The sequence below is a fragment of the Rhinichthys klamathensis genome, unplaced genomic scaffold (genome assembly GCF_029890125.1).
Source record: "Rhinichthys klamathensis goyatoka isolate OS25496 unplaced genomic scaffold, OSU_Roscu_1.1 h1tg000347l_1, whole genome shotgun sequence".
Lineage (NCBI taxonomy): Eukaryota > Metazoa > Chordata > Actinopteri > Cypriniformes > Leuciscidae > Rhinichthys > Rhinichthys klamathensis.
In genome coordinates this window covers 786,159-807,943 of record NW_026606859.1, presented here as the reverse complement: position 1 = coordinate 807,943, position 21,785 = coordinate 786,159, and the positions used below count along the sequence as shown (strand labels likewise).

Below are 21,785 nucleotides of genomic sequence, written 5' to 3'. Positions count from 1 at the left end.
AAGATCATTTGAGCAAATTTTGGACAATTTTGGACAAATTTTGAAGGAGAAGTAGCGAAAAAACTGTTTTACATTTGCTCCAATATGGCGGCCAGTCACATTGTTGGAAAATAGCATATGAGATATCGTTGAAATCGGCATAAGCCAAGGAATATATTGACATAAAGAAATCAAATTTCAAGCAATGATAGCAAAAGTTATAAGCGTTTTTTCAAAAAACAATGATATCTCTGGAACACTAGGTGGCGCTGTGATCAATCTTCTCAGGTACCTCCGGGCCATGCTAATGGTGATCCATACCAAATTTGGTGAAGAAATTTCAAATAGTTTAAAAGATATTGCAAATTATGACAAAATTCAAAATGGCGGACACGTGGTACATCCCATCATGGCAAAATCGATGTCCACGGATTCGGCATGATGCAAGGAATCCATAGATACCACAATTATGATTTTCTGACAAAGTGTTCAAAAGTTATTGGCCAAAATAGCATTTTTCCATATCTCATGACCCGTAGGTGGCGCTGTTCCTGACTTTGGCAGGGTCCCTCAGATCATGCTTCCGATTAAGCGTACCAATTTTCGTATCGATTGATCAAACTTTGGCCGAGATACAGCCTCTTAGCCAATTTTGGGTGGACCTCGTTAAGTTTGCGACAGTACAACTTTTTTTTTCCAGTATAACAAAAAAATCGGGAACAGTACTTTTATGCGGCTCAGTCCGAAGATCATTTGAGCACATGGTTGGAGAAAATTGGACAAAATTTGAAGGAGGAGTAGCGAAATAACTGAATACTGTACATTTCAAAATGGCCACTACTGTAATGGGCGGGGTCTTAATGTAAGGTATTGGTTGTGATCAGCATGATGAGTGGAATCAGGTGTACTAAGTTTCATGTCTCTAGATCAAAGGGTTCAAAAGTTATAACCATTTCAATGTTGAATTTTTGAACTGGTGGTGGCGCTATAGAGTTGGTCCTAGAGGGTCAAAAATTGGTCCAATTACTATTCATTAGCATCACTACAAGTGTGCCAAATTTCATCATTTTCCTACTTACGGTTCATAGGGCTGCCATAGACTCCCATTCACGGAATAATAATAATAAGAAAACCAACAGATACAATAGGTGCCTCTGCACCTTCGGTGCTTGGCCCCTAAAAACCAACAGATACAATAGGTGCCTCTGCACCTTCGGTGCTTGGCCCCTAAATATAGCTGCAAGCAGCAACACGGGGCCAAGCCCTGCAAGGCACCGCAATTAGAACAATTACAGCAAAGTTAAAAGGCTTGGCACCGCAATTAGAACAAGTACAGCAAAGTTGAAAGGCTTGGCACCGCAAGCAGAACAAGTACTGCAAACTGCAAGTACAGCAAACTGCAAGTACAGCAAGCACAGCAAGTACAGCAAGTACTGCAAGTACAGCAGCGCATCAAGCATTTAAGCACCAATAGCAGTGCAGAGCCGCAAGAACAAAAACAGCACAAATTGAATATACATGTAAATGAAGCACAGCGAGCATTTAAGCACCAACAGCAGAGCAGAGCCGGAAGGAATTGAAATGACAACTTTATACAGAATTTTAAAGTCATCCCACATGGGACTCGAACCCACGACCAGAATGGTTCGGGATTCGAAATGCATGGTTTAGCTGATTGCGCCACTCAGAAGACATGAATTTCAAAACAGCAGAGGAGAGGGTTCAGTGTGAGAATGAGTTCACAAAAAAGTTCCATAAGCATGCTAAGCTAGCTTATTGCTAATTTAGCTTATGACGTGGTCCATCCAATCCTGGCAAAATAGATATCATCGGATTCGACATGATGCAAGGAATCGATAGACACCAATTTTATGATTTTGTGACAAACTGTTCACAAGTTACAGCCTCTTAGCCAATTTTGGGTTGACCTTGTTAAATTTGTGACATCATAACTTTTTTATTACAGTATAGCAAAAAAATCGGGAACAGTACTTTTATGCGGCTCGGTCCGAAGATCATTTGAGCAAATTTTGGACAATTTTGGACAAATTTTGAAGGAGGAGTAGCGAAAAAACTGTTTTACATTCGCTCCAATATGGCGGCCAGTCACATTGTTGGAAAATGACAAATGAGATATCGTCTAAATCGGCATAAACCAAGGAACATAATGTCATAAAGAACTCAAAATTTGAACAATATTTTCAAATGTTATAAGCGTTTTTTCAAAAAACAATGATATATCTGGAACACTAGGTGGCGCTGTGATCAAACTTCTCATGTCGCTTTAGGACATGGTGTCGGTCATCCTTACCAAATTGTGTGCTGATATGTCAAATAGTTTAAAAGATATTGCAATTTATGACAAAATTCAAAATGGCGGACACGTGGTACATCCCATCATGGCAAAATCGATATCCACGGATTCGGCATGACGCAAGGAATCCATAGATACCACAATTATGAATTTCTGACAAACTGTTGAAAAGTTATTGGCCAAAATAGCAATTTGTCATATCTCATGACCCGTAGGTGGCGCTATTCCCAACTTTGGCATGGGACCTCAGAACATGCTTCCGATGAAGTGTACCAATTTTCGTTTTGATTGATCAAACTTTGGCCGAGATACAGCCTCTTAGCCAATTTTGGGTGGACCTTGTTAAGTTTGCGACATTATAACTTTTTTTTTCCAGTATAACAAAAAAATCGGGAACAGTACTTTTATGCGGCTCAGTCTGAAGATCATTTGAGTGCATGTTTGGAGAAAATTGGACAAAATTTGAAGGAGGAGTAGCGAAATAACTGAATACTGTACATTTCAAAATGGCCACTACTGTAATGGGCGGGGTCTTAATGTAAGGTATTGGTTGTGATCAACATGATGAGAGGAATCAGGTGTACCAAGTTTCATGTCTCTAGATCAAAGGGTTCAAAAGTTATAACCATTTCAATGTTACAATTTTGAACTGGTGGTGGCGCTATAGAGTTGGTCCTAGAGGGTCAAAAATTGGTCCAATTACTATTCATTAGCATCACTACAAGTGTGCCAAATTTCATCATTTTCCTATGTACGGTTCATAGGGCTGCCATAGACTTCCATTTGCGGAAGAAGAAGAAGAAGAATAATAATAAGAAAACTAACAGATACAATAGGTGCCTCTGCACCTTCGGTGCTTGGCCCCTAAAAACCAACAGATACAATAGGTGCCTCTGCACCTTCGGTGCTTGGCCCCTAATAAGAAAACCAACAGATACAATAGGTGCCTCTGCACCTTCGGTGCTTGGCCCCTAATAATAATAATAATAATAATAATTAAAGCTGCAAGCAGCCTTACGGGGCCAAGCCTTCAATGGTTCCATGGGTTCAAAAAGTACTTAAAAATACTTTGCTTTCAAAACTTTAAAAGAAACTTTAATAACCAAAGTATTCTTACTCATTAACTTCTTACCTCACAAAAGAAATGAGATCATCCAGCTGCCGAGGTTCAGTAGTAAAAAAGAGAATGAACTCAAAATAAAGACTTTGCATATAAATGAAACACACGTTGTATTTAATAGGAAGAAAGAATAGTACAATGCGTTTCAGGATGATAAAGAAATTGAAATGACACAACTTTATAAAGTTGTAAGACAAAGGACTTGAACCCACAATCTCTGGGTCATATGCCTGTCACTCATTGAGCCCCTGGAAAGTCATGTGTTTCCATAGATGTAGAAGTTCCATAGTTCAAATGAGAATCAACTCAAAATGAAGATTTAGTATTTAAATGGACAGCATGTTACGTTTAATGAGTTTAGTTGATATTATTGTGATTCACTGTTAGGTGGTTGTCCTGCACCTTTAACAAATAAAGTTAGTCCAAGATGCAGTATATAGATCGATAAAATATTATTTTACAACATTAAGATTAACAGGTTCTTGTAAGAATCTTACAATTCTGGACTTTTGGTACTACTAAGAATATTGAACTGCACTAAAGGAGAGAATGTTTTGTTTTTGCATGTGGGTCCTAAAGTCTGGAGCAGGTTTCCTGATAATATTCACTATTCTGTCAAACATTCCTAGTTTAATTGTAGATTAAACACTTCTCTTTAAACAAGAATTCACGCAATGCATTTTATAATCTTGTAATTTTGTTATATTAGATCTAATACATATTTTTATGTTCTATTTTCAGTTTCTAAATTGTCATGGGCATATTAGATATTAGGTCATTAAGTTAATATTCAGAAAAAATACAAGTACTCCACAGCGACTCTAGGGGTCACTGTTTGACAAATGGAAATTTTGCATGGTGTGTCTTTGATGTAATACAACACTATTAACTAAAGCTTAAAACAATTATTGAACCTGGTCTTTAAACTGTAGAAGTTTGTCAGTTTATAAATCCATTAACACCATATACTTAGCCTCCCTTTGTTCTACTAATGGTCACAATTGTGACCTGACGAATAATCAAGTTTTTTGTATGGATTTTGATATATATTTTTGACGTAATTGTTAAAGATTGTTTAATATCCTTATGTATTCATACATGTTATCTCAGGGAAAAGAAATTGGAATTACATGGGTTAACTGCCATATGCAACTGTAACCTATATTTTTGCTACAAGTACATTACTTTGACAGTCATCTTTGATAATGTCTTGTACAATTAAGTTTTTTTTTTTATGCTGCCTAGAAACAATATTGTGAGAGGTGATAAAAATGTGAATTAAAAATAACGATTATTTTTAGTTTAAATACCATTTAGCACATTGGATAAAGTAAGCAAATTAGAGGGGGCCTTTGAAGTGATTTTAAAGCACCATTGTTGCATATTTAAATCTTTACAGAACAGAATACCAACCGTTTCTTTAGTTATTCACAATGACACTTATGGTTACACTACTTGCTTTTCCCAGTATGGTTTGTGAAACTAAACTTAGTGCCTAGTTAAGAATGGCTAGAAGAATGCACGCAACTTTCCAAATGCAAGATAAGCCCATGCAATAAAGGTCACATATTCCAAGAATTGACACACATTTGTTTTAATAAAAAAAAAACACATTAAACAACATTTAACAAAGCTTTGCCATAAAAATGAAATAAAAATCAATCAGTAGCATTTCAGAACATAATGGACAAAATTAACCTAATTTCAATAGAAAACATGACTTAAATCAATATTTGCCATTCATTAAAAAAAAAACAAAAAAAAAAAAAACACCAATACCATCATTTCAATATATATACACACACACACACAACCATCTTAGTTGTGCATTTCAATACAAAGTCATTTTTGTATTATTTTTACAGCACTCTTCTTAGTCAAAGGTTTTTTAGCTGGTGTAATAGGAGGCGTTGTTGGCTCAGATGGTCTTTTAACTGGAGACTTGGGTTCTGGAGTGCTTTGTGTCTCTGTGACACAGAGGACAGGGTTGATTTCATCGATATTCACTTCAAATAAATCCTCATCACTGGGATGAGCGGATGAAGCGTTTTCAATATTGGTGACTTCCAAACAGTTATTATATGTTAAAGTCAGTTCATCGGAGGATAGAAAGAGTTCTTCTATATCTTGTGAATCACAAGTTGACAGTTCAAGTTCTGGTGCTATGAATTTTGACAAAGTTGAGTTCGAAACCGTAAGAGAAGTTATTTGACTGTCTTGATTTATCTCAATTATTCCATTGCATTTTGTTATATAGCTTTTTGTGTTCCGTAGAATTTTGCAAGTCGGGCAACGGTGAAATTGCTGTTTGATGTTGAATTGTTCTTGTGATTTGTGGCATTTTGGACATTGTTTTTTAATGTTTATTTGCACCCCTATTGGCTTTTGTTTCACCACTGTATTAGGTAGAGAGGGTTCTTTACTGATTTTAGGGCCTTGACCAGGTGGGAAAACTTGGTCCTGTGCAATAGGTTCCATGGTTGTTTTCAGGGTTGTTGTGAGGCTCTTAAGGCTGTTGTACAGTCTAGTTTTAAGATTGGTAAAGGTGTAGGAGTTACCTAGTTGCAGTTTTGAAACTTGGTTTTCCCAAAGAGTAAGTTGAATTTCTCCAGATGGATCTTGCAAGGAACATTCTTGGATCTCACAGTCTGTACCCCAGGCCTTTACAGTAGTTGCGTTGTTTAGCTTGCATACTGTTGCAGATATTTTAGTGATCTGAAAATTTAAAGAAAATCGTACATGTACAATCAAAAATATACATCAATAAACATGATTACAAGGGAAATGTATACAACTGCTGTTGTGGTCATAAGAAGAGGAAATAGCCAAACTTTTCCACACATTAACCAATTTGAAACGCATTAATCATGTTTGTAAAGCATCTAGCAAAGATAACTGAGAAGCAGAGTAATCTTTGCCTGTGCATCTGAAAAATCTTTCACATTTTAGCATTTTTTTGAACGTCAGGCTACTTTAAAATGTTTTTCTCCCCATAAAAACGATTTTGCACAATCTACAGGGGGCTAATATATGTGATTGTACTACTCTCCAGAGCATTACTACAACAAGTAAACAACCCTGTAGGCTATTTACACAGTGAGAAGGTTGAAAAAAAAACAGCTTACCAATTGTCGTGATCCCAGAGTTTTTGCTTCTTCTACAGTGAGTTTTTCTATCTCTTTTGGTGGTTTGTGGGGAAATGTAGATGTTGCGACTTCCACAGCAGTACTCCGATCACACTGAATGAAATATTCAGAATTATTGAGGCCTAAAGAATGAAAAAAGTGAGAATTGATATGGGCTTGTTTGTACAATGAATTTGAAAGGAATACGATTACTGAAAGTTTATCAGATAGAAAACAGGATTAAATAGCTAGACTACCACTTACTTGGCTTTTTTGTTATGTTTGACAGTTTAACCGCTGTCCGATTTAATGCTAATGTTGTCCAAGTTTGATGTTTTTCGTGCGCAAAGATGACAGCTTGGTGATATTCACTGCGACCTGTTTGCAAAGTTGCATTAAAAAACTTTGAGTTTGTTCTAGACAGTTGCACTCTGGAAACTGCATGAATGTAAACATAAATGCAGTTGTCAGATTCACTGGTCTCTGGTCCATTTAAATATTTGTTCATTTTTGCTGTTGCATGAAAAAAGAGGTTTGCAAGTGGTGTGATTTATAGTAGATTAGGCCTACTAGAACAGAAATTGACAATGCTTGGTATGCAATTAACAAACAATTCAATTAGGGTGATTGCAGGAATTAGTAATACATTCATCAAATTGCTGAGTTAATCATTTTAGAATTGGGAAGCTTGGTTTAGTGGAGGCAAGAAATGGATCTGAAAGTCTGCTGGAAATAATTGAAAGGTAAATTTACTTGTATAATGCCTTTTAGGGATGGAGAAATGAAGCCTCTTGAACTTAATTAAGCTTTACTCTGATTGTTTTGGGAAAATATTCAAAGCATCAGGAGCAGCAATAAACCTGGAGTGCAGCTCTGTGTATAATGATAGTGTATTGTTTGATGTGTAATGATATTTTGTTGCTTATTTGAGAATAAATAATTGTATACATTATGTAAATTCTTTAGGTTAGCTTTTACTAGTCTTTTTGGCAATATACCTCAACTAATTGATGTTGATCCAAATAATGTACTGTTAGAATAGTAACTATTTGTAATTTAACATTCATGTAGTAACTAATTAACTTCTATTTACAATTACAATTTATTTTTTAAAACAATTCTTAATGTTAGATAATACAAAAATGTTCATGTATTTTAATGTGATTTTATGGTTTACTATTATGATAAAATTACTTTTATTTATTGTCCACATGACGAGAAGGAAAAACTGATATTCAAGTCACTAAGTAAGTCTAATGTTTATGGGACTTAAAATAATTAAAAGATATGCATATGTACACATTCAAATGTTTAATGTCAGATCAGTTAATATTGTGGAGTTGGTCAAACCATTTCTTGTATGGAATTGAAAGTATTCTTTACTATATACTTTGCAATAAAATGTTGCCAGTGGTTGATCAATTGAATAGGCATTTGTGTTCTGTTTGAAGCTTTATGTATTTAACTTGAAATGTAAAAAAGGCAGCACAATTTAAAAAAATAGAGGTTTACCTAGACCACCACAAACATCTTATCATACCCTTCTGCTCTCCAGTTCACTACTTTACACACAATGCACAAACACATATATGAAGTTGAGAATTAACACATGGAGGCAAAAAAAAAAAGAGGATACGACTATACATAGGAAGAAAACAACCAATTTATGTAACTGCTTACAATGCAATTAGAATAGTTGAAAGTCAATGACTGCTCATTTGTTCACAAACCTTTCTGGATATTTAAGACTTCAGGTAAGAATCAACATAGAATGAACAAAAACACATTTCTAATCCCAAAAGAAAGATTACAACAATGCTTATCTGGATAATAAAGGAATTGAAATGACAACTTAACACATTTTTTTTTTAAATTAAAGTTGTCCCACATGGGGCTTGAACCCACTATCTCTGGGTCAGATATCTGTCACTCATCTCATTGCACCACTTGGAAGTTGTGTTTTGGCCAAGATGCAGAAGATCCATAGTTCAAGTGAGAAGCAACTCAAAATGAAGAATTTTTAAATAAATTATCTGTGTGTTCTATTCTACTAGCTCCTTCACCTGGAACAGAAGCAACTTGTCCACCACTTAAAGCCTTATGGTTTAGCCTGATAACTGAAGAGCCACATTAGAAAGAATGGCATCTGGCTAGCATGCTAACCAATTAGTATGCTAAGCTAACTAAGATAAGGCAACAAACACAGGCTAGATCAACTGCAGAGAGGAAGATCTTTGGTATGGGGGCTACTATCAAAAACCTGTTCATCATTTCTGTGCAGCTCGGTCCAAAGATCATCTGATCACACGTTGGACTACTCACTACAAGTGTTTCATAATCAATTAATTTCATAATACACAATTTTAAAGTTGTCCCACACGGGACTCGAACCCACTATCTATGGGTTAGATGCCTGTCACTCATCTCGTTGAGCCACTTGCCAGACATGCATCCACACAGCTGCCGAAATTCAATATTTTCAAGAGAGAATCAAGTCAAAATTAAGAATTTTGAAGTAAATGGAGAACATTTTGTATTTAAAAAGTTTAGATTAAATCATCCAAAATTGGTCAGATTACTACTCATTACCATCACTACAAGTGTGCCAATTTTCTAACTTGTGGTTCATAGGGCTGCCATTGACTACCCTTCTGGAAGAAGAACAACAATGAATTGGACGTAAAAGCACTGCATGTTGTGTGTGGCAGCTTCAGATGAGATCATTCTTATGCACAATGCCTGGAACAGATGCAACTTCTGCATCTTTTCCTGCCACAGTACCTCATGCGGTCTGGGCACATGTCACACTGAGTGGCGAACCCACGACGCTGAACATCGGGATCCGTGGTGTAACACGTTGAGCTAATCACTCATGCACGTTCACCAGCCTGCTGAGTAGAGGTTTCAGTGTGAGAATGAGTTCACAAAAAGTTCCATGACATGTTAACCAGATAAGCATGCTAAGCTAGCTTAATGCTAATTTAGCTTATAACGTGGTACATCCAATCCTGGCAAAATAGATATCGTCGGATTTGACATGATGCAAGGAATCGATAGACACCAATTTTATGATTTTGTGACAAACTGTTCACAAGTTACAGCCTCTTAGCCAATTTTGGGTTGACCTTGTTAAATTTGTGACATCATAACTTTTTTATTACAGTAAAGCAAAAAAATCGGGAACAGTACTTTTATGCGGCTCGGTCCGAAGATCATTTGAGCAAATTTTGGACAATTTGGGACAAATTTTGAAGGAGGAGTAGCGAAAAAACTGTTTTACATTCGCTCCAATATGGCGGCCAGTCACATTGTTGGAAAATGACAAATGAGATATCGTCTAAATCGGCATAAACCAAGGAACATAATGTCATAAAGAACTCAAAATTTGAACAATATTTTCAAATGTTATAAGCGTTTTTTCAAAAAACAATGATATATCTGGAACACTAGGTGGCGCTGTGATCAAACTTCTCATGTCGCTTTAGGACATGGTGTCGGTCATCCCTACCAAATTGTGTGCTGATATGTCAAATAGTTTAAAAGATATTGCAATTTATGACAAAATTCAAAATGGCGGACACGTGGTACATCCCATCATGGCAAAATCGATATCCACGGATTCGGCATGACGCAAGGAATCCATAGATACCACAATTATGAATTTCTGACAAACTGTTCAAAAGTTATTGGCCAAAATAGCAATTTGTCATATCTCATGACCCGTAGGTGGCGCTATTCCCAACTTTGGCATGGGTCCTCAGAACATGCTTCCGATGAAGTGTACCAATTTTCGTTTCGATTGATCAAACTTTGGCCGAAATACAGCCTCTTAGCCAATTTTGGGTGGACCTCGTTAAGTTTGCGACATTATAACTTTTTTTTTTCCAGTATAACAAAAAAATCGGGAACAGTACTTTTATGCGGCTCAGTCTGAAGATCATTTGAGTGCATGTTTGGAGAAAATTGGACAAAATTTGAAGGAGGAGTAGCGAAATAACTGAATACTGTACATTTCAAAATGGCCACTACTGTAATGGGCGGGGTCTTAATGTAAGGTATTGGTTGTGATCAGCATGATGAGTGGAATCAGGTGTACTAAGTTTCATGTCTCTAGATCAAAGGGTTCAAAAGTTATAACCATTTCAATGTTGAATTTTTGAACTGGTGGTGGCGCTATAGAGTTGGTCCTAGAGGGTCAAAAATTGGTCCAATTACTATTCATTAGCATCACTACAAGTGTGCCAAATTTCATCATTTTCCTATGTACGGTTCATAGGGCTGCCATAGACTCCCATTCACGGAATAATAATAATAATAATAAGAAAACCAACAGATACAATAGGTGCCTCTGCACCTTCGGTGCTTGGCCCCTAATAAGAAAACCAACAGATACAATAGGTGCCTCTGCACCTTCGGTGCTTGGCCCCTAATAAGAAAACTAACAGATACAATAGGTGCCTCTGCACCTTCGGTGCTTGGCCCCTAATAAGAAAACTAACAGATACAATAGGTGCCTCTGCACCTTCGGTGCTTGGCCCCTAATAAGAAAACTAACAGATACAATAGGTGCCTCTGCACCTTCGGTGCTTGGCCCCTAATAAGAAAACTAACAGATACAATAGGTGCCTCTGCACCTTCGGTGCTTGGCCCCTAATAAGATAAAGCTGCAAGCAGCCTTACGGGGCCAAGCCTTCAATGGTTCCATGGGTTCAAAAAGTACTTAAAAATACTTTGCTTTCCAAACTTTAAAAGAAACTTTAATAACCAAAGTATTCTTACTTATTAACTTCTTACCTCATAAAAGAAATGAGATCATCCAGCTGCCGAGGTTCAGTAGTAAAAAAGAGAATGGACTCAAAATAAAGACTTTGCATATAAATGAAACACACGTTGTATTTAATAGGAAGAAAGAATAGTACAATGCTTTTCAGTATGATAAAGAAATTGAAATGACACAACTTTATAGTCATCCCATATGGGACTCGAACCCACGACCAGAATGGTTCGGGATTCGAGATGCATGGTTTAGCTGATTGCGCCACTCAGAGGACGTGAATTTCAAGACAGCAGAGGAGAGGGTTCAGTGTGAGAATGAGTTCACAAAAAAGTTCCATGACATGTTAACCAGATTAGCATGCTAAGCTAGCTTAATGCTAATTTAGCTTATGACGTGGTACATCCAATCCTGGCAAAATAGATATCATCGGATTCGACATCATGCAAGGAATCGATAGACACCAATTTTATGATTTTGTGACAAACTGTTCACAAGTTACAGCCTCTGAACCAATGTTGGGTCGAACTTGTTACATTTGCGACATCATAACTTTTTTTTTTCCAGTATAGCAAAAAAATCGGGAACAGTACTTCTGTGTGGCTCGGTCCGAAGATCATTTGAGAAAATTTTGGACAATTTTGGACAAATTTTGAAGGAGGAGTAGCGAAAAAACTGTTTTACATTCGCTCCAATATGGCGGCCAGTCACATTGTTGGAAAATAGCATATGAGATATCGTTGAAATCGGCATAAGCCAAGGAATATATTGACATAAAGAAATCAAATTTCAAGCAATGATAGCAAAAGTTATAAGCGTTTTTTCAAAAAACAATGATATCTCTGGAACACTAGGTGGCGCTGTGATCAAACTTCTCATGTACCTTCGGGCCATGCTAATGATGATCCATACCAAATGTGGTGAGGAAATTTCAAATAGTTTAAAAGATATTGCAAATTATGACAAAATTCAAAATGGCGGACACGTGGTACATCCCATCATGGCAAAATCGATATCCACGGATTCGGCATGATGCAAGGAATCCATAGATACCACAATTATGAATTTCTGACAAACTGTTCAAAAGTTATTGGCCAAAATAGCAATTTGTCATATCTCATGACCCGTAGGTGGCGCCATTCCCAACTTTGGCCTGGGACCTCAGAACATGCTTCCGATGAAGTGTACCAATTTTCATTTCAATTGATCAAACTTTGGCCGAGATACAGCCTCTTAGCCAATTTTGGGTGGACCTCGTTAAGTTTGCGACACCATAACTTTTGAACAAAGATGAGTAAAAAAAATCGGGAACAGTACTTTTATGCGGCTCAGTCTGACGATCATTTGAGCCCATGTTTGGAGAAAATTGGACAAAATTTGATGGAGGAGTAGCGAAAAAACGGAATACTGTACATTTCAAAATGGCCACTACTGTAATGGGCGGGGTCTTAATGTAAGGTATTGGTTGTGATCAGCATGATGAGTGGAATCAGGTGTACCAAGTTTGATGTCTCTAGATCAAAGGGTTTAAAAGTTATAACCATTTCAATGTTGAATTTATGAACTGGTGGTGGCGCTATAGAGTTGGTCCTAGAGGGTCAAAAATTGGTCCAATTACTATTCATTAGCATCACTACAAGTGTGCCAAATTTTATCATTTTCCTACTTACTGTTCATAGGGCTGCCATAGACTCCCATTCACGGAATAATAATAATAAGAAAACTAACAGATACAATAGGTGCCTCTGCACCTTCGGTGCTTGGCCCCTAAAAATATTTACATTTTATCAGTTTTTATTGAAACTCATTGCAGTAAATGCCATCTTTTGTGTGTTCCAGGCAGAGGCGTGTGTAGGTTAGGGCAGGCGGACGGGATTTTGGGGAAGGGGGGGTTCGGCTGTCCTTACTCTAGGGGAGGCTCACACACACACATATATATATATCAGTGGTGGGCCGTCAGGGCCAGCAAGGCCTTCTCTGCTGGCCTAAACACTATCAGAATCACTGACTTGCACTTTAATATATTTTTTCCATGAATGAGTATTAAATTATTCCCAATAGTTCATTCTCTTAATTTCATAGCTTTTCTCTTGGTTGCGCTGCTTCCAGTAGTGTATGTTTATTTTAGCGCTTGTATCCAATCATATTTCAGCCATCATGCGTTGCCAGGGTCAAAGAAATCTGCCTTCAGGCCTTCAGAATCGACAGTGCGGGCGCCTGTAGCTTACAATGAATGGCAATGAAACCGTTGCTTTAACCAATCAGATAAGCAGTCAGATTTCGATTTGAAATCAAAACTGCAAACTAAAATATATTCCTGTAGATTTAATAGTTGTTCAACCCACAAATTAATGTTTCTTTCCCTCCTCGACCCCCAGCAGGTTCAAACCTACCGGAAAAAATCCCTTATTCAGCCTGAGCTTAAAGGAGAACTCCGGTCAATTTTAAAGGAACACTCCACCGTTTTTTTTAAATAGGGCTTATTCACATTCTCTCCTACATTTAGGAGAGCACTGCTACTTGGGATTTCATGTGTTGCGTGATATCTCTGCGCCCAAGTAGCAGTGCTTCGCCTGTGCTTCCCCCTAATATAGTCCCAAGTCAATATCTGCCTAGGAAATCGCCTAGTGTTAATCTGCATCGCTATTTGTACTTGTTGTGAATACGCAGGCCACAAGAAGTAATTACGTGGGTTTTTAAAAAAAAATTTAATCACTTTTACTCAGGACATGCTAGCTGGCAACAAAGGATTCCATTCATTGTGCTAAGCTAAGCTAGCGCCGACCCTGTCAAACTAAAACAATGCATGCACTGAGACAAAAATGCATTTGCACACCTATCTAAATGTAGGAAAGAATGTGAATAAGCCCTATTTCAAAAAAACGGTGGAGTGTTCCTTTAACATTGAGCTCATTTTTTTGTACATTTGGAGTGCTGTCAGTACAGACAAAAACGACAAAAATCGGTGTTGCCTACACCGTGTTATCCTCTTTTTAAAATTTGCACCCTGTTGACTTCAATGGGGCAAGTTCTAAACCTGCTTTTAGCCTCTTAACATCCTTAATGTGTCATTACAAGTGCACAGCCATGTGAGTGGTGTTATTAAGAGTGACCACGGTCAATCTGACTGCAGTAGATGTGAAAGATATCAATAAAAATGATGTTAATTCAGCCAGCTCACATACCTGTTTTTAATTCCTGTTTTCGTTCGAAGTCCACAGTAGTCGATTGTCGAGTTCGCACGCGCGATCATTATTTATATTAGTTACCAATGATCGCGCGCGCGAACTCGACAATCGAATTTTAAAAAGAGGATAACACGGTGTAGGTAACACCGATTTTTGTCGTTTTTGTCTGTACTGACAGCACTCCAAATGTACAAAAAAAATGAGCTCAATGTTAAAATTGACCAGAGTTCTCCTTTAACGCAGAGTCACGGAACTCTATTCGATCTGTCCGGGTAAAAACTGACTAATGTAATGCCGCGTTCCAGGCAACCTAACCCTTGTTTTTCCAACCTTATACCCGTGAAAGTGCACTGGAACGGCAGTCAAACCCGTGACTTCCCACCCGTGAACTCGTACTAGATCAATGCACTCCCAGTTACGAGCTCTGACGTCACATAGCCCGCGAAACCATACAAAACAACTATGGTTTGTTTACATCCAGCTACCACAGTTCCTTGCGCTCAGGTAGTTTGGCGTGACTGGCTTGGAACGCGACAAAGTCGTGAGTCGTAGTTTGAATTTACATGCTCAAAAACCTGCCTGGAACGCAGCATAAGTTATGCCACGAATGATTTTGAAGGCAAAAGTCCCGCTGATCTCATTGCTTTCGTTCAAAACTCTGTGTGAGACATGGGACAGCTGTACACATCGTCAGGTTATGCAGTGACTGTGTCCACTGCTTCTGTCGAGCAGACACTCTCTAAAGCGAATTAAAACTTATGCTAGAAATATGACGGGACTCGACTTTCAGCATTAGACTCGTTATTGTTGGAACTGAAACGCACAGATAACCTGTACAACAGAGTAATTTAAGTCTTCTTGAGGAAAGAAATAAGGATGGATTTTGTGTAAAAAATAATCAGTAGTCTTGGTGAGTATAATGCTTTTTTTCCCGTGGTGAATATGATTTTCTTCTTAATTTTTCTTTTAAATTTATGATCGAAACTTATTTTTTCCAAACATCCATACTATTGTAACGTCTGAAAAGGGACTATTGTAAACACTGAACGACAAGATAAGTGTTATAGTTATGTCTGTTCTGTATCTGTTTCCCTGAGTTTTCCCCGTCATTGTGTATTTGGTTCAGTCCTGTTCCCAGTTTTCCCGCTCCTTGTTAGTGTTCAGCTTATTCACCGGTGTTCTGATTTGCCCCAGCTGTGTCTTGTTCCCTCGTCCCGTCTGTGTATTTAATCCTGTCTGCTCTTTTGTTCTTGGTCAGTGATTGAATGTATGTTTGAATGTGCGTACCACGAGTATCTTGTCTGTTCTGAATCTGTATTAAAGTCTACTGCTGCGTTTAGATCCGACTTCAGCCTTTGCTTCCACGCAACTCGTAACAATAAGGGAGGCTCCGTTTCTGAACTTATAATCGGAACGCAAGAACAACTGTACACAAACGCACCAGCCGAACTCACGCGCTCGTTTCTCTCTACCGGCCTTTTCCAAACTCACCGCATTAACCCAATAACTGCCGGTGCAAAATAAAAACAACAATTATAGAGAGTCTTTGCGCTGCTACACTATTAAAAGTTATTAATTCAGGTAGGACAGAAGGCCTAGGTGTGAAATGCACGGCCCTCCACTGATATATATATATATATATATATATAAAGCAAATGTCCACCTCAAATTGTTGTTTCAGCAAGTTTAACTAAAGTAATGGAGTAATGGAAATGGAGTCATATTCCATCATGTTCCACAAAATTACAATTATAATAAATCAAACTTAATTATTTGTTCTGTGACTAGAGCTTTTAACATTCATTGCTGGGGGAAAACATTTGCTGTTAATGTAATCTAGTAGTAGTTCAAACTAATATCATTTATAGAATATGTAATGCAATCATCTCTGACATATGCTGTAAAGCTTCATTGGAAAACACTTCACTTAAAATATATGAATTTTTTATTGAATTGCAATTCTGCTTCCTTCAATTAAAATTCGAATTGTAATTCTAGATCCTGTTTTTGATATAAATTAAAATTCAATTAAAATTCAAGAAGTCAAATTCAGGAGTCATTCTCAATTCAATTCTCAATTGTGCACAAGCCTGCTTTGCAGTTTAAAGTAACTACAAATCTCACGTATATCAACAGGGTATCTTGCTTTATTATTATCTATTACAAATTTCTTAAATAACCAAACTAAGACAACATAAGGGCAGATCCTTTGAGCGCAGCTGATGATGCAGTGAAGTGACGCTCGAGTGATCAAGTATTCCAATGTATAAAAAAGCGGTAACGCTTTAGATTACAGCCCGGAAAGTACTGTGTAATTAAGAGGAATTTACAGTGTAACTTTATGTAATTATAGTGTACCTATAAAGGGAACAATATGTAAAGTTTGGGGAATAAAGGGGTAACAACCAGGAGAAATAAACAAATATTTATACTGTAAGTATTGTAGAACTAAGGGGTACTTATTCTACTATTATGATACAACAATCTTACATTTGGGAGCAATTTAGCGAGAACATACACTGCGTACCTTTTTGTAATAATTGTGTACCAAGGCAATACATACTGTATAGGCTTTTTAAAAACGATAAGGTACATATCTATGTATTCATAAAAAAATTTTTTTTTTTTTTTTTGATAGCAAAAGTGCAGATGTTTGGGCTAACATGTTTCAATGCAAGAAAAGCTAAGACTATAGCATTTTTTTTTATATACTGGGAAATATATCTGGTTTCATGTGGTTACAGGGTGGTGCTTGTATAATAAATAAAGGTTTCCGAGTCAGTGATATAAGATTGTGTAAGCATTTTTATTGTACTTACCCATTGTACTTACCCTGTAACTACATGGAACAAGAGGGTAACAAGCACCACTTTAATTTACAGCCCGCAATGTCACACTTACCCTGTAACTACATGGAACAAGAGGGTAACAAGCACCACTTTAATTTACAGCCCGCAATGTCACACTTACCCTGTAACTACATGGAACAAGAGGGTAACAAGCACCACTTTAATTTACAGCCCGCAATGTCACACTTACCCTGTAACTACATGGAACAAGAGGGTAACAAGCACTACTTTAATTTACAGCCCGCAATGTCACACTTACCCTGTAACTACATGGAACAAGGGGGTAACAAGTACCACTACATAAAACAAGAGAATCTTTCCCCAATATTTAAGCAAAAGTTGCAATAGTTTTCGTTTTCAGTGCACTTTTGTTAAAAAGATTACTTTATAAATGCACAGATATACCCTGCAATTTTTAAAAAGCCTACAGTATGTACTGGTTCACCATTATTTCAAAAAGGTATGTTCTTGCTAAATTGCTCCCAAATGTAAGACTGTTATATCATAAAAGTAGAATAAGTACCCCTTAGTTCTATAATACTTACAGTATAAATATTTTTATATGTTACCCCTTTATTCCCCAAACTTAAAATATTGTTCCCTTATACTTATATTGTATGTACGTTATAGGTACACTATAATTACGGAAGGTTACGCTGTAAAATCGCTTTAATTACGCAGTACTTTCCGGGCTGTAATCTAAAGCGTTACCAAAAAAGCTTTCCTTCATTTCCTCCGTCCTCCTTTTCTTCCCTCGCATCCTACAGGGGTGGAGCTGAGACGCGAGGGAAGGAAGCGAGGAGGCACAAATAAGAAAGGAGAAGCACCCCTGGTCTTTTAAACTCCAGGGCTGCGTTCAGCGCCGACAAAACGTTGCAGAGCGTTTTTTAAACCGAAACGGTGATGCGTTGAACGCACTGTTGTGATGACGCAAGAGTTGCAGCTACGGCAGCTGAGAAGGCTTTTTGTGTTCTTTGTGAAGAATTTTCGGAGCCTGATGAAGTCGGTATAAATATGTTTAATACTACAAAATATGCCCGATGTTACAGTTACTGCACTTGCCGCCCAGAACACAAGAGAACATCCCAATCGAGTGAAGGGATTTGTGGAAACTGAAATGGAAGCACATCTTACCTAATAAAGACTAAAACACATCTATTTAGCCTCACATTCTTGTTGTTCATAATGTTTTATTAATACCCTGTATTTTCTTTCTCATTTTTAGGAAAAGCACTTTACATGCATTGTTTATTTCTATACCAAATGTCACACACTTGCAATGAAGATAAAAATATAAACAACTACATCATTATGTTGATATCCTATATTTTTACAATAATACTTACGACAAACATGTCATCTGAAATCCTTAGTTGTTGCGTATCGAACACATTTGTAAATTACTTCCATTGTGCGAGTTCTCTTTAATACCGTGTGCTTTATATACATGTTGCTGCTGATTGGACTGCAGTTCTGACACGCCCACCAAACAAGAGAAAACGCATCTCTAACCCCGTTGCACACCGGCGCACGCCGTTTCCAGGAAACATGACGTTCAACCCGGAAACCGTAGCAAAACGTTGCGCACCGTTGTGATCTCGAACATGCCCCAGGACTCCTCAACAGAGCCAATCAGAGCAGCCGCTGACGAGCAGGTGATACACACCTGTTGAGTGACAGCAAGAAATGAGCACACAAGGGAAAAGTTTACAGAGAGAGAACAGACACCAACACATCTCACAGAGATAGACCAACGCTACTTTTGCGTCATCGAAGGGTAACGCCCCTTTTTGGGGGAAGACAAACGGACTCGCTCTAGATCTGCAAAGTTTCTTGATAGCAAAAATGGCACAAACATACACACTCTCTTTGCCGGCCGAGGACCGTGAGCGGTATTTAAAGAAGCTACTGGATACGGGGTTACAGAGGTGTCCCTTTGAAATGGTCGGAAACTGGATTAATGACCCCACGCAGTGGCCAAATATGGACTATTCAGACATCTAATGTTACCATTATCTCGTGGAATCACCAAGTAAGTAGCCTATTTTTTTGTCATTAACACACTCACAGTATGACATACTAGACGACGAGACCATGTCACTTGGATCATATTTAACTTGATTTAAGCTATTGACATAGCTTTGTTGTCGACTAGCTATACTAGTTAGAAAGACGAAGCTGCTTGCAGCTAGCGTTACGTGATTAGCTCTCACTAGGCACGCTACCTTGGCTGTAAACTGATTTTACTGTGGAAATAGTGTCAGGCTAGGACTAAAGTGGACTTGGCTGGTTTCTGCTTGTGTCTAGAAAGTGCTAGGACTTTGAAAGTTGTAAAAAGGTTTACAGTGTACGGCAAAATATGCATGGGACCAAAGTATGTATGTATGGGGCTGTCAAATTGGATTTTGTGACATTACGCTATCCTATCTACTGCCGTTCGTGTTGTTACATGTAGCCCAGAGCAGTGGTTGTCGAAAAGTCATATAGTGCTAGTGCTAATCTTAGGATAGAGCAGACACCACTATAGCCAGAAATGATAAACAATGTCACGGTTTGTGTCTGACAGGCCTGTACACATCGGAAGCAACGAAAAACAAAAGGTCCCTGGAGGCCCATAAGTTTTTCATCAGTGGCTGGGTCCAGGCTGTTTTACACATAAAAACAGACAAGTGCTTTGTTATTAAAAGCAGTGTTAAACCCTTCTTGGAGGGTGACTAACAAGCCCCACAACACCTGAGTAGCTGTGGAAAATAGTGGCAAAGTTAGAGCAGCTCACTGCGACTGCATGGCAGGGTAAGAGAGCCGTACTGTAGTGGTTGAGTTGTGCTCACGGTTTCGTGGAATTGACACTTCCTTTTTTTTACCCAAGACTAGGGGAAAGCTGTTCCCATGTGGGTGCAGTTCTGTATAAATTGGAAGCCTCAGTCCGCCTGGGCATCGCCACCACTGTAAGTACCAGTATAGCCTGCCAATGGAACGCTGTTTCTACAAAAAAAGTTGAGCCATCAGAAATCCCCTCAATAGATTTTGGAGGCAGAGGCAGTAGAGTCATAGGTAAGGTCAAAAGACCCATCCCCAAAGCCTCAGCAAGCCAACAGGCACACTTTTTACAAACGCTACACGCGACAGGTGAATGTCCTGTGGTGCTGAGTACTTTCAGTAAATATGCAGGCTCCACACCACACCACTCCTCGTGGTTTGAAACACTAACCTTTACCTAGGAAGAGGCAGGCAGAGTGGAGGCAGAGACTGTAATGCAGTAAGGCCTGGCGCAGGCACAGAGTAGGAAGAATCACCAGCTCGTTTGCTCACACGGTTCTTCACACTAATCAAGAGAAACCCTCAAACGCTGTAATCAGAACAATCATGTCAGAGGCTAAAAACATAAATAGTCCTTACCTTAAGTGGGGAAGAGACAATGAAAAACATGCCCTAGAGCAGTGTTTCCCAACCCTGTTCCTGGAGGCACACCAACACTACACATTTTCCAACTCTTCCTAATCGATCACACCTGAATCAACTCATCATTCAGCTCGTTAGTAGAGACTCCAAGACCAGAAATATATGGGTCAGAAAAGGGAGACATCCAAAATGTGCACTGTTGGTGTGCCTCAAGGAGCAGGGTTGGGAAACACTGCCCTAGAGACCTACAAATGTGCACTGGGCATTGGCCCAGTCACTGACCAATTATCTACCAACATATTGGTAACTGAAGATGTATGCAAAGTGCATGAAGGATTAAGAGTGGACAGATCAGGCTTTAGAATCAGCCATGAAAGACCATACTTTGGTGTATCATGTGATACCTGTGTGTCATGCGATTGTTGCGGCAAGGGTGTGGTGGAGGCAAAGTGTCCGTATAAGTGTGCAGGTCAGCAGTCAGTCAGCTGGACAGATGATGAGAACGGGCACCTTTCCACATTGTTTTCTTTGAAGCCCAACCATGCTTACTACAGTCAGGTACAGTTTACTCAGCAAAGGCAAAGCGATACACAAAGAACTCAGTAGCTGTCAACAGAATTGTGACATTATTTAACAAATACTGTAGGCACATTATAATAAAACTTCCTTTCCTCCTTCCTCCTTGCCAAAGGTTCAGCTGCAAATGTTTGTGTGTGGAGCACAGTGTGCAGATTTTGGGCAAAACACATCCACCCACGATTGGTGACAACAGTGCTACAAAGTGAGGTGAGAAAAAATCTTTAAATAATCTATAAAAAAAAAATATATAGATACTATTGAACATATTTTAGTATTGATTTAATAATACTTTGTGCCATGTTTACAAGTGCTGCACAAACATTTACAAGTTTGTCAACTGTTGCTTGCCCTTGGTTCTTGTCCCGTGCAGACTGAACCAGACAGCGAGGGAGTGGACCGTCAAGGATGTGAAAGCACCTTTCAGCACACCAATCACCCGCTCTGTAAGGACGACA

The 21,785-nt window shown here is 38.4% G+C and overlaps 1 long non-coding RNA gene across 1 annotated transcript; it reads left to right on the top strand.

Annotated features, from left to right (window-relative positions):
• The first annotated feature begins 20,071 nt into the window (after window positions 1-20,071).
• LOC130106559 (uncharacterized) lies at window positions 20,072-21,488 on the top strand. The gene is made up of 3 exons (XR_008809738.1): window positions 20,072-20,142; window positions 20,219-20,297; window positions 21,443-21,488. It is a non-coding gene; the product is annotated as an uncharacterized LOC130106559 (long non-coding RNA).
• The last annotated feature ends 297 nt before the right edge of the window (window positions 21,489-21,785 follow it).